The sequence below is a fragment of the Engystomops pustulosus genome, chromosome 5 (genome assembly GCF_040894005.1).
Source record: "Engystomops pustulosus chromosome 5, aEngPut4.maternal, whole genome shotgun sequence".
Taxonomy (NCBI): domain Eukaryota; kingdom Metazoa; phylum Chordata; class Amphibia; order Anura; family Leptodactylidae; genus Engystomops; species Engystomops pustulosus.
The window spans coordinates 166,241,109-166,254,801 of NC_092415.1; the positions used below are offsets into that span (position 1 = coordinate 166,241,109).

Sequence of the window (13,693 nt, forward strand, 5' to 3'; positions counted from 1 at the left end):
GGGGGAGCACAGTATAAAGTGGCGCTGCTGGGGAGGCACAGTATAAAGGGGCACTCCTGGACAAGCTACAAAATGAGGGTAGGGGGGCTTGAATATCATGGAGCCACAATGTGAGGTGGAGACAGGAGGCACTAAACTGTTTGGAGGTGGAGCAAGGGGAGGGGTAAAAGGCGTGGTTTAGCTTTCACCCTCTTTCACCACTCTAAAAGTTGAGAGGTATGTTAGTGTTGTGCTGCAGTATAGTATAGGATAGGAGAGGCAGACATACACACATAATTACACATGTTTATCTATCTTCCCTCAGCAGTGCTGCACAACCAGGACCTGTGGATGACTCATCTCACAGGTCCTGAAAGGTAAATAGTAATACATGTGTGTCAGGATCGGGCACTCATGTATTATCATAGACAGCAGAGCTGCGCTAGTCCTTGCTTTGTGTCCTAGGTACACCGATAGAGCTGAAAGCTCCTCAGTGGGCCCATCAAAGTCAAGGGACCCTCCTACTGCCCCACAGGAGCAATGCCACTGTACATACATTTTATTTTTATTTTTTTTGCTGCTGTTCCTTGTGCTCCTTATTTATGATGTATCGGTGGCACAATTTAGCTTCTTTTCCGACAATCGCACAGTTTTTTTGGTCATAGCTTCTGAATCGCAACACTTTTCCTGCACTTTCCTGCTGTTTCCAACACTTTTTTTGGCTCAATTTTTGGCGCAACCAAAAGCTTAGAAGCTTTTAGAGAGTATGCTGTTTATACCATCTACAATGGCTGATTTTGTGCAGATTTATGTGTCGAAATATAGTTATTTATCCAGTGTCTCTAGTGATCACTCAGTTAGGTAAGAAAAATAACCACTGCATTCTACATAGAGAAGAAGCAAATACTGTATGTGGAATTTGTGTGCTGAACAGAATTTCCAGGATCAGCAATTCTATAAAAGACTAAAGCAAAATGACTGCTAGAGCAAAAAAGCAGTGTCACTTAAAACAAAAATAAAATTTGGTTTAAATGTGTTATATACTATACAACTAAATATTCAAAATTATTACTTGCTTTGAAAAGAACTAATTCACGAGGTTGCTTTTTTCACCGCTGTCATATTCTTATGTTTGCTAAGAATTCCCATTATTCTGCTGCCTTTCGGAGCAGAACAACCTGAAATAATGGAACTTAAAGAAGTACATTAAAAGGGACATCAGTGATAGCCAAACCACCCCATTCCTGCATGCAGTCATTTTTAGTCTGTGATCCCGTCAGGCAAAATAACCCCCCTAATCTAGATATATTTTCATAAACTGCCATTAGAAAGCATTCCCTCTATCCATTCATTGTCCCTCTACAAGCCTGTAAATCTAAGCAATGAGGTCCTAAAGCTGTATGCAAATGACCTGTGAAATGTCCAATGAGTCATTATCATATTCAAGCTGTCCAGCTTATTCATGAGTGGGAGGCACAGCCACATCCCCAGTGCGTGACTGACAGCCTGTATAATGGTGTGAGGTATAATGGTGTATAATCCTTTTCATGTGCTTCCTGGTGCTGGCGGCCCCTGCAGCCTGTATGTGTATGAGATACTCCTATACACATGACTGACAGCCTGTATAATGATGTGAGGTATAATGGTGTAATGGTTCCTCCATGTGCTTCCTGGTGCTGGCGGCCCCTGCAGCCTGTGTGTGTATATGAGATACTCCTATACACATGACTGACAGCCTGTATTTTGATGTGAGGTACAATGGTGTAATGGCTCCTCCATGTTCTTCCTGGTGCTGGCGCCCCCTGCAGGGTTTGTTTGTTTATAGTAGAGATACAAAAGCTCCAGGATGCAGCCATGTGTATAGGAAAATATGTCAGGTACTTGTGTAGCTGATGTCTGTGTCACACCTGTATATTAGGAGGATGCAGAATGTCAGCAGATGCAGCACACACACTAGAAATGCTTTACTATACATTACACACAGACATGAGCAGGGAAGGAGAGGGGAGGGGTAACAGCGGTGACATCACTGCCTCTGACCATGTGACCAGCCTCATTTACATAATAAAGAAAAGATGATTTTACATTGATTAATGTATGCATTCACTAGATAAAGGCTGGGATTGAATCCCTGTGAGCTGCTCCAACAGGTAGTGGTGACAGAATAAGTTCCAGAGACCTGATGACAGGTGTCCTTTAAGCACAATCTCTGATTTAAACATAGCCCTATAAAGATGGGTTTTATATTGTGTCAAAAGGATATTACAAAGTTATTTTCTTCGGATCAGTACACTGGAACCCCTGCCCATCACAAGAACGAGGGTATTGTTCTCACTAAATAATGGAATGGTAGTATTGAGCATGCCTCCTGCTGGTCCATTGAATACTCTTATAGTGCTAGAGATTTCTGATCGCAGTGCTTGGGTATCTCAGGCACTCATATTCAGTATCATTGAGAGTGATGAAAAGTGCAGTGCTCGGCAAATTCCATCACTCCCATTGAAAGTGAATGGAGCAGCAGGACAAATGCCACTCCTTTCATTAATGAGAACTTCTTGTCATCCGTAGGGGTCCCAGTGATTGGATCCCCACTGATTAGATCAGAATTTCCTACATACAGTAATACACATGTTGTAACAATATAAGGCCTCATGCACATGAACGCCGGAATCTGGGCGTAAAATACGACCGTCTGAACAAGAGGAGGGTTGAGCACACCTCACACCTCTCCTCTGCATAGGGATATGTGCAGCTTCTCTGTTTTTCTGGAAAAAGATAGACCATGCTACAGTAAGGTGACATGTGTGTGCTCACCATACCGTGCTGTGGACATTGCACTTCTATGACGGTCGAATACTAGCTGCCTGTCAGGGCTCCGGGATCAGTGGACCCTATGTACCACCACTGGAAATGGTACTAGCTGAAACCTGGGACCGGAATCTAAGTGGCACCCGGTCATCACCAGAGCCCGCCGCAAAGCGGGATGGACTTTCTGCGGCAGGGTGCCACCAGGTCGTTCCACAGGTGCGACTAGCCCGCGGTGGCAGCCAAGGTCGTAGTACAGAATCAGAATCCAGGCTCGAGGTCAGGTATAGGCACTTAGTCAGGGCTAATGGCAGAGATGCAAGGTTACAGGTCAGGTCACAAGGAGAGATCAACACAGAGGCAGGGAACGGGAACAAGGGAGGTCACAGGAACACACAGAGAAGCTTTCTCTAGGGCTAATGAGCGCAAAGATCCGTCAGGAAATGATGGGAGACGCAGGTCTTTATGGAAACCCGGAAGTGGCTAGCACCAATCAGTGCCTTTTAAATCTTCGAGTGCCAGTGCACTCGCTCCCTAGGCAGTGGATGGGAGTAGGATTGTGGAGAGGTAAGTGAGGACCAGGGGGCGCCACGCCACGGAGAGGGGAGCGGGTGTGCCCACAATCCGAGACATGGATCACGAGGGCACCCATTACTCTGCCGTTCGTAAGGCTAGTCGTATAAATATGTGTGCATTGGACCTAACTTTGTTTAACCCCTTAGACATGGTTATTGCACTATTAACACATAATGGATAGGACCATGCTGACCTTTAAACCTGGGAAAGATGGGAGAATACAAGCACTGTTTTTTTCAAGCTTCAATTAAGGTGTGTATATTGGCTGTACACGACTCTAAAAAATGACCTTATTAAGTTGTTGTGGGGACACTGGGGCAGATTTATCAAGCAGTCTGAAAGTCAGAATATTTCCAGTTGCCCAAGGCAACCAATCACAGCTCCCCTTTAAAATATTCATGAGCACTGGTGAAATGAAAGCTGAGCTGTGATTGGTTGCCATGGGCAACTGGAAATATTCTGACTTTCAGACTGCTTGATAAATCTGTCCCTATGTGTCTGCTATATACACCTTAAATGTGAAAAATGCAAGCTCTAAGAATAACTTTCTAGAGGAACAAGCAAGTATGACAGCTGAAGACACAGATACAATTTTAAAAACTCTGATGCAATTTTCCTTTTATATGCTGAAGTTTAAGTTCATGCAGTTGAAAATTTATAACCAAGTTGTCTACTCTGAGTTGTAAAATCTACATAATTATATAAAGTATTTCACATTACAGCATAAATATTGAGTTCAATGTATCCATAACATATAAACAGTTCTGGCAAAACATTAACCTCCAACGAAATAGTGTAGTTATGAATGCAATTTCTGCTGTGCCTTAGGTTCTAGAGATACAGTAGCTTGTTTTCTGACCAGAGTTCTGCAAAAGCCACCTATGCCGGTGGCTATCAAGTTGCAAGCATTGTAAAAATTAAGTCTTATTTCTGGTCTATTATGTACAGTAAGTTTTCTTACTGACTGTAAAATCTCTAACCCCTTTTGATTTTTTCTTCCATTTTTGCAGTGCAAGGGCCATATGTTCCTAAAGGGGTATTGCCACAAGTTTCTTAAATATACTCAGGATAACAAAATAACACATTCTCTAATTCAATGTTGTTAACAAAAATACAGCATTTCACAGACATAAGTCCAACCTGTCTCTCTATCAGTCCTTGTGTGCACAATTACAGTTTCCCCCAGTTTCCAACCCTGGATCTTCTGACTTTTGGGTTGACAGCCATCTTGCCTGACAGTGTTCTCTGCTTTCTGCTCCCTGCAGCGACCCTTCCCCGTGGCTTCCAGGAGCAACTTACACTGATACACACTGGGGCAGATTTACTTACCTGGTCCATTCGCGATCCAGCAGCGCGTTCTCTGCAGTGGATTCGGGTCCGGCCGGGATTCATTAAGGCAGTTCCTCCAACGTCCACCAGGTGGCGCTGCTGTGCTGAAAAGCATCGTAACGCACTCAAGTTCACCGGCCTATTCCTAGTGAAGGTAAGTGCAAGCTCCGCGACACATTTTTTTTTAAATGCGGCGGTTTTTCCGAATCCGTCGGGTTTTCGTTCGGCCACGCCCCCGATTTCCGTCGCATGCATGCCAGCGCTGATGCACCACAATCCGATCACGTTCGCCAAAATCCCGGGGCAATTCAGGGGAAATCGGCGCAAACCGGAAATATTCGGGTAACACGTCGGGAAAACGCGAATCGGGCCCTTAGTAAATGACCCCCACTGACTTCCTGCAGACAACAGCAGCAGCGAGAAGAGAACTACAAGGTACAGGGAGATAAGTTCTTTATGTGAGGAGGGGGAAGGAGGCACATTATATTTGTTAGTTTGATAGAGCAGAGATGTAGTAGTACTGACTGTGTCATTGTATGTAATATGGATCTCATCATCTCTCATCTCTGATCTGTCTCATTTCTCTTTCTATCTGTCAGATACTGGTGAATGTTCAGAGACAAATGAAAGTGTAGATAAACCCTGTACCTTGATAATCTAAGCACAATGGGGAACATTTACTCACCCGGTTCCGCGGAGTTCACGAAAGTGCATTGTCAGACGAAATGCACTGTGCCGCATTTCACTAAGATTGTGTGGCCGATATCCTGCATGTGTCGCTTCCCCGCTCAGGTCCGCCGGAGATCACCTTCTTCTACCTGGTGCATGTAAGTGCTTGATCTTGCGGCACAATTTCAATCTTAAATCCCGCGCTAAGTCTGAATCAGCCAGATCGTCTGATGGCGCGCCCACCGATTTCTGTCGCATGAAAGCCAGTAGAGCTGCTCCACAATCCGCATGTGACACAATCCCAGTGCAAACCTCTGTTTAATATGTAACATGTTAAAGCTGTGCAAAAGACGAAAACCGTGAACAGTCAGACGAAAGTGCAATCCGTGACCCTTAGTAAATAAGCCCCATTGTGATCACACAGCATCTCATAGCACAGAAGAATCATGAAGTGTCTGCAATACACAATAACAGGAATAAAACTAATTGTAAAATTGTAAAACAAGGGGTTAAAAATGATCTTTATTGTGTAAACATCAGTAGGGGATTTAAATTTGAGAATTGTCTTTAACCCCTTAACGCTCTGCGAGGTATAAGGAGTGTATGAAGAGGGCTCACGGGCTGAGTCCTCTTCATACAAAGGTGGGGGTTTTTGCATATTGCACAAAACCCTCACCGCTAATAGCCGCGGTCGGTGCTTGCACCGATCGCGGCTATTAACCCCCTTGTTGCCGCCAGCATTTAAAAGACGGCGGTGTGCGGGCGCCGCCATCTTTTTTTCGATCGCCGCGCCCCCGAACGTCATCGGGGGGCGGCGATCGGTTGCCATGGTAGCCTCGGGTCTTCGTTTGACCCGAGACTATCTGGCATCTGCAGATTCGTTACAATGAGCCACTGTGCTGCAAAAATGCCATATATTGCAATACAGAAGTATTGCAATATATGGTAGCACCCTAGATGGTCTAAAAAATAGTGAAAAAAAAAAGAAAAAAAAATTTTAAAAATAAAAAAAATTTATAAAATATTAAAAATTCAAATAACCCCCCTTTTCCTAGAACTGATATAAAACATAATAAACAGTAAAAATCACAAACATATTAGGTATCGCCGCGTCCCAAAATGCCAGATCTATCAAAATATAAAAACGGTTACGGGCGGCGGTGACTTCCGAGGCGGGAAATGGCGCCCAAATGTCCGAAATGCGACTTTTACACCTTTTTACATAACATAAAAAATGAAATAAAAAATGATCAAAATGTCGCACAGACCTCAAAATGGTAGCAATGAAAACGTCGCCTCATTTCGCTAAAAATGACACCTCACACATCTCCGTGTGCCAAAGTATGAAAAAGTTATTAGCGTCAGAAGATGGCAAAAATTTTTTTTTCTTTTTTGTACACATTCGTTTAATTTTTGAAAATGTATTAAAACACAATAAAACCTGTATAAATTTGGTATCACCGTGATCGCACCGAACCAAAGAATAAAGTAGGCGTGTTATTTGGAGCGAAGAGTGAAAGTCGTAAAAGCTGAGCCCACAAGAACGTGGGCTTTTTTCAATTTTTCCACATTTGGAATTTTTTTTCAGCTTCGCAGTACACGGCATGTTAAAATAAATAACATTACGGGAAAGTAAAATTTGTTACGCACAAAATAAGCCCTCACACAGGTCTGTACACGGAAAAATGAAAAAGTTATGGATTTTTGAGCGAGAAATGAGCCGAAAAACCCTCCGTCCTTAAGGGGTTAATGGGCAAACCCCTTTAACTTTTATTATATAATTCTCTATAGACTTGTTTATTTTATGTAATTCCATCTTTCTTCTGAGATTTTTGGTGTTCACTCTGCTGGTTTAAATCCAGTGATCCCAAATATACTTTATTTTTATTGGTATAATTATTAGGTGATTTAAACTTTTTATTCTCAACTTTGGAAAGAAAGATGAAAATAACAGCGGTTCTGACTTTCTTTTTACTTTCTTTTGACAGTGTACACCATAGGGTCCAAAAGATATTATCACTTTATTCTCAGGGTTGATATGTTTACGATGATACCACATTTATTAATTATTTCTATGATTTGTTACTCTTGCATGGTAAAAAAAAAGTAAAAAGAAAACAAACAAGTTTTCTTTAGATGCATTTAAAAACCTATAATAATTATGGCATATCCATGTCATGTCATAGTTGGTATTTTACATTATTGCATTTTAGCCAAAATCTATTATGATTCCAGACTGAAGAAGAGATAAACATCTTTCCACGATAGTTTTTCCCTCAGTCTGTTTTGGGGGTTGTAATTGCTATATTTTGTAGCTCCACTATGGAGGTCATTGCCATATTACTGGTACTTCCTTACATTCAAATGAATAACAAGAAGGGTACTCCGGGGTAAAGAAAGGAGCTCTTACAATATAAATAGTTGAAACGATATATTATGAATAAAATATATATTTATATATATATATATTATTTATATATATTTTTATTCATAATAAACTGCTTCATCTGTGGATATAGTAGCAGCACTTTTCACTACCCCAGAGAACCCTTCTTGTTATCCATTGTCTGCAGGACAACGATGTTCTGGACATCCACCCTGTGTATCCCTGTGTTGCACTACTTGATTATATGACTACGTGCCTGCACTTCTGTACCACAGGTAATAACTCAAAAGCTTTGGTTAACTGCCCTTATACAGTGGGTACAAAAAGTATTAAGACCCCTTTAAATTTTTCACTCATGGATGGTGAACGTTGGTGGAGGCCATTTTCAAGTCTCTCCAGAGATGCTCAATTGGGTTTAGGTCCAGGCTCTGGCTGCTCCAGTCAGGAATGGTCACAGAGTTGTTATGAAGCCACTGATTTGTTATTTTAGCTGTGTGCTTAGGGTCATTGTGTTTTTGGAGGGTGAACCTTCGGCCAAGTCTGAAGTACAGAGCACTGTGAAAGAGGTTTTTCATTCTTCTTCTTTCATTCTTCTTCATCATCTTTGTTTCCTTTACAGTTTTATGCTGGATTCACACAAACGCATGTCGGTGGGTCCATAGCCGGAAGGTCATACGTCCGGCGTGATGGAGAGGACTGAACCCTCCCCTCTGCATAGAAATGCACACTCTCCATCAGTAGCCATTTTACATGCATCTGGCTAGTCTCTTGCCCAGCCTCCCCTGTCTCTTACACGGTACTCCATTCTGTCCAGATCGGTTTGCTCCTTTCTCTTTTTGTATTCCACCACTTACGATTTTATTGTGCTTTTTAAGTGTAAAATGTTACCAATAAAGATCTCTTTGTTTCATATGCATCTTATTAGTCGGTCCTCTTTTCTCCCCTCTTTTGGTTAAGGGGTACAGTTTTTTTCAATATTGTCTATTAAGGACCAATATGACTAAGTGTGTTATTAGATAGGGTGACCGTACAGAGAGCCTCATACTTGGCCCCGGTTTATATTTGGGGATATCTTCATCTCCCCTGTATCCATCCTTCTATTTAAATAGAAATGCATGGTGTACGGCCGTGCCCTATCTGTTTCCCGTGGATGTAGCGGTACGGTGCAGCATGTATGTAGCACCATATTACTCCATGCGCCCATTGCCTTCTATGGGGGGCGTATGTACGGCTGCAAGCTTGCGACCATACATTACCCCATAGGGTCGTGTGAATTCGGCCTTACATGAATAAGTGGTTAAATTATTGCCATTCTTGGCTATGCAAATTGTAACTCATATTTTGATTGAAGGCTCTATTTTTGCATATATATTAAGATGTGCGTTTTAAGTTTCCAACTTCCTCTTCCAAAAATTCATAGTAGCCCAAAGAGACTCTAGCATGCCTCTATACAGTGCATATACTAATATCCTTGGCAGCGCAAGTTGATGAATTGGCATGAACATAGTGGTTTGGCTAAACAAAATGTAATAAGATCCAGCTGACATTTGAATTTTCACTTTCACTTTATTTGTGATGGATTAGAAGGCTGCGTGGGATCATCTTTCCTGTATTTGCAGCAGGAATCGCTTCTTGTATTGAACATATAAGTATTTGTAGTGGCCAAAAAAAGATTTCTATTATGCCTGTAGTAATGACTACATAAAATACCTGTCACCAGCAGGTGACAGGTTCCAATAGCCTAGGGTATGCTGATTTAAAAAATGCCTTTGTCAGCATTCTAAATACTTTATACATTATTTTGTATTACCTGTTTCCCTGCCAGTAGTGTATGATGATGCATTCTTCACCTCCTCCACACCATCTCCATTACTTACCCTGCCTATTTTTTTTACATTTTTTTAGAACCCTTGATCACGGCCTAGTGTATATAAACTGCTGTGAACTTACAGTTCCATGCATAACAAAGACAGCTATTATTCTCGATACCTCACTATCAGATATACACAGCCTCAAAAAGGTATCGCTTGAGTTCTTCACTCTTTTTCTTCTCTCTACAGCTTATTCGGTTTGGTGGTGAGGTGCACTTTTTGATCCTTAGATCTTCCACTATATCATGTCCACTAAAAGTACCAGGCAAAAATTAAAAAAACCACTTACCCCAAAATAAAAAAATGCTGACAAACAGCAATGGTGGCTCGCAGTCACAAGACAGACTTGACCCAATAATTCTAGACTTACAAATCAGACAGTTCTACTCCAGTATTGATCCGACATGGGGAGACAACTTTCTGGAGATTTTGTTTTTACTAATATCTTCATGATATCATCACATGGTGCCCCTGACAATGCCACAGTCATTTACGTTATACAGTGGTCCTAAGCTTGATGCTTGGACACTGGGCGGCTCCTTAAACCGCCAACATTATAATCTGCCATGGGTCAGCAGTATTATAAAGTCACTTGTGTCAGTGTACTGGTGCCTCGTGACCTGCATGGTCATTGAGTCATTGGTAAATAGTCAGAATTCCAAATAATTGCTTTGTTTGAAAATAACATTTTGGTTACCTTGCCAAGTCATAAAAAATAATCAGCCTAATCCATGGTTACCAGTTTTTCTTCACACAGTCGTCAAGGTGTGCACAATGACACATTTGTGGACATAGAACATTACTGATCTGTGATCTTTTGATAACTCGACTGATTAAGATTAGCTGCGGACTTTGTCATGTTGCATGCTTTAGCTATTAGTTCCACCCTACTTCAGAGCAAACAATATGATTTTTATTGTAGTTTATTGAGTTTTTCTTGACATTTGTGCTGTTTTTGAACTACTAAAATGTACTGTAGTGTCAATCCAAAAGGCTGTATAAACAAGTAAACCACAATGTATTTATACTATCTGAGCAACAAACTCTCTGCAATATATTTATGATTTATCCCTTTAGAACTCTCTTAACCTGCTGACCAGGGGCAGATTAAGACCTACCATAGGCCCTGGGTTGTATGAATATTATAGCGCCTACAAGGCTGGAATCACGGTACTAGAATCAAGCTTCTTGGGGAATTGAAGATCCGTCCCTTCTGCCTGCTTTAAATCTATGGTTTTAGGACCTGGAGAGGATCTTCAAAGGTCCCAAAATAGCTCTTGTGTATATGTGTATTGAGAGCAGGAAGAGATGTACAAAGATTGCTTGTGTGAAGATCCTTCACTGTATAAAATTTGGTGGGTAGTTTTGATGGCCATGGACCCTCTACCACCTAAACCGCCTGTATTATAATCCACTTCTGCTGCTGATCTTCACAGTAACAGCGGAATAGCCTGTACTTTGTTGTGTCCCATACCTGTAAACAAAGGGAGTAAGATCAGCATGTCTACTTATTCCCAATATTACAATTTCTAGCCATGTCAATTCTCCAGTCATTCACTTGTAATATTGTCCTTTAAGGTCCACAATCTCCTAATGTTTCTCTTATTCTAAGTTCAAATGGTGTTGCACTTCTCTGAGGGTATAGTATCTGCCCCATTACCTCCCCATGTAAATAAAAAGTACCCTCTTTCCTATGTAAACTAAATAAATATTTCCTTTAATTACAATGACCTGGCCTGAAAAGTGTATTTGTGCTAATCAGTGGGGGTGTCAGTGCTGAGACTCCCACAGATCGCGAAAACGAGGAGTCTCGCCGCTCCTCAGACTAATGGAGCAGCTGCCGCGCATGACGGTTCTGCTCCATTAATCTCTATGGAGCTGACGGAGATCGCTGAGGCTATTTTACAAATTCTATTTTTCCTGCCATATTTTTTCATTTTTAGTTTTCATTGAGTTTTAGTTGGATCAGTCTACCTGGCTCCACCCACCTGTCAGCAACAGTATAATTAGCATTTTAGCTGTGAATTTTTAGAACTAGTGGGGGCTAATGTAAGAAGAACCCAACCTCACCTTATCCAGTGAAGTAACGTTAAAGTACGAAAAGAGTTTGAATTTTTGAAAATTGGTAATAAAGGAATTCTTTACACAGTAAACAAGTATTTCAATGTGTTTCAGCATTTACATGATTCATAGCTTTATATTCCATACAATCAGGGGTGAACCTAAACTTTCTGCTGCCTGATGCAAGATATAGAATGGCGCACTCTCCGTCCCATCTAATAGTAATCTATCAGGTTATTTTTTAGTAAGTGTCTCCCACCCAACCTGACATCAAGTGTGAAGAGACATCAAATGTATCAGATCCTGCTTCGTAGCAGCATATGATGCTAGGAATAATTCTAATTACCCTTTGTATCTCAAATATATATTCTCTATAAATCTCTGTTTATTGAAATTCAGCTCAGATTTTATGAAAAAATTGAGAAGTGACTAGATTTGTTTGACACTTTTTTTGTACTTTTGCCAATAGCTCTGTGTCTACTTTGTTTCTTTCTTTCCATGGAATATGCTAATTTGCAAACTTGTTTTCTTATGGGCGTTGGAGGACAAAATACATCCGAATGAACAAATATAGCAATATTACTTGCTTGCACATGTCACACACCTTTTCCTTATCTACACAAGCCTCCCATTTGGTTGCTATCCACAATTCTATTTAATAAACCACAAAGTTTTGACACCTTGTGATCCTAACACCTCTCCTTCATTCCTATATAGTTCTAATAAACCACATGATCAGCCTGGCCAAGTGTGCATGTGTATTTAATGGGTCAGACAGTAGGTGTTCTCCTCAAGGAGAGTTTGCCAATTAAATCCACCTTAAAGGCTTGTGGAGACTTAAAGCCATAGATGCTCCACTAGGGAATTCTCAGAAGAATGCATATATGTTTTCCAAGGTGTTAATGGAGAGAGCCACAGCCAGACATTAAAAAATCAAACTTTGTGGGAGGCCCCATATATTTTGTATGTAGGCCTTTAGAATGCCTATCTATATGTCCTATAGCAGTGATGGTGAACCTTTTGGAGACAGAGTGACCAAGCTACAACCAAAACCCACTTATATGTTGCAAAGTGCCAACATGACAATTTAAGCAGTAACTTATTGATCCCTGCTCAATTGCAGGTTTTAATCGTATTGGGGTCCTGAGTTCACCAATACAATAGAAAGATGATGGAGACATTTGGATTGAAGCTTTCCTCCAGGGTCCCTTGAAGAGGAAGAATCAGGGGATCCAGTGCAGGAGCTCCAATGACAATCCATCGTTATCCACACCTTCTGGCTACTTTAAAATAGGGCTGAGCATGGCACGTCCTGGGCTGTCTTGGCAACACAAGAGGAAGCCTTGAGTCCTATCTGGCAAACTCTGTGTTGGGGTGAAGGCCTGGGTGCCCACAGCAAGGGCTCTGAGTGCCACCTCTGGCACCCGTGCCATAGGTTCGCCATCACTGTCCTATAGTGAGCCCCCTTTACAAGCAATGTTGTCATCCCTCACCTTACTTACTTCTAAGTCTTGCATTCTGTCTTCCATAACTCCCAATTTAAATTCTGGCCACAAATGAGAAACCCCATAAGTGAAAACAAATCAATAGGTTTGCCTATGTATTTCATTTCTTATGCCCTGCAGTTTATTTGCTTTCTTTCTCAGTTTAGCCTGTCCCTTTAGTTGCTGTATCCCCTGTTTTTTTGGAAATGGCCTTATTCCCCTTCGCAGAATAATGAGCATATAAGCCTTTTCACAAATGAATAGTAATATATTTAAATCATGTCTGAGTGCTCCAGACTATCAAACCAAAATATATGCTTTTATACAGGTGGTCACACTTACTGATTATCAATAAATCAATAAGCAGGATTTTATTTCTATGGAAGCTGTAAGGATGTACTTCATTTGTCCCATTTGTCCATTTTGTCTTTATTTTTGTTAATGTCCACGAGTTGTTGTTTATCCTTTATTACATTCTCCTGATTTTAAGACCTTTTTGGGAACAGATTTTTCTAAATGATGTCCTTATATGT

The 13,693-nt window shown here is 41.1% G+C and overlaps 1 long non-coding RNA gene across 1 annotated transcript in view; it reads left to right on the top strand.

The window, feature by feature from the left end:
• Positions 1 to 8,587, top strand: part of LOC140133470 (uncharacterized) — an 87,350-nt gene extending 78,763 nt beyond the window's left edge. The window contains exon 3 of the long non-coding RNA XR_011855899.1: positions 8,364 to 8,587. This is a non-coding gene — a long non-coding RNA (uncharacterized lncRNA). The remainder of the gene's footprint in view (positions 1 to 8,363) is intronic.
• Positions 8,588 to 13,693: the final 5,106 nt, after the last annotated feature.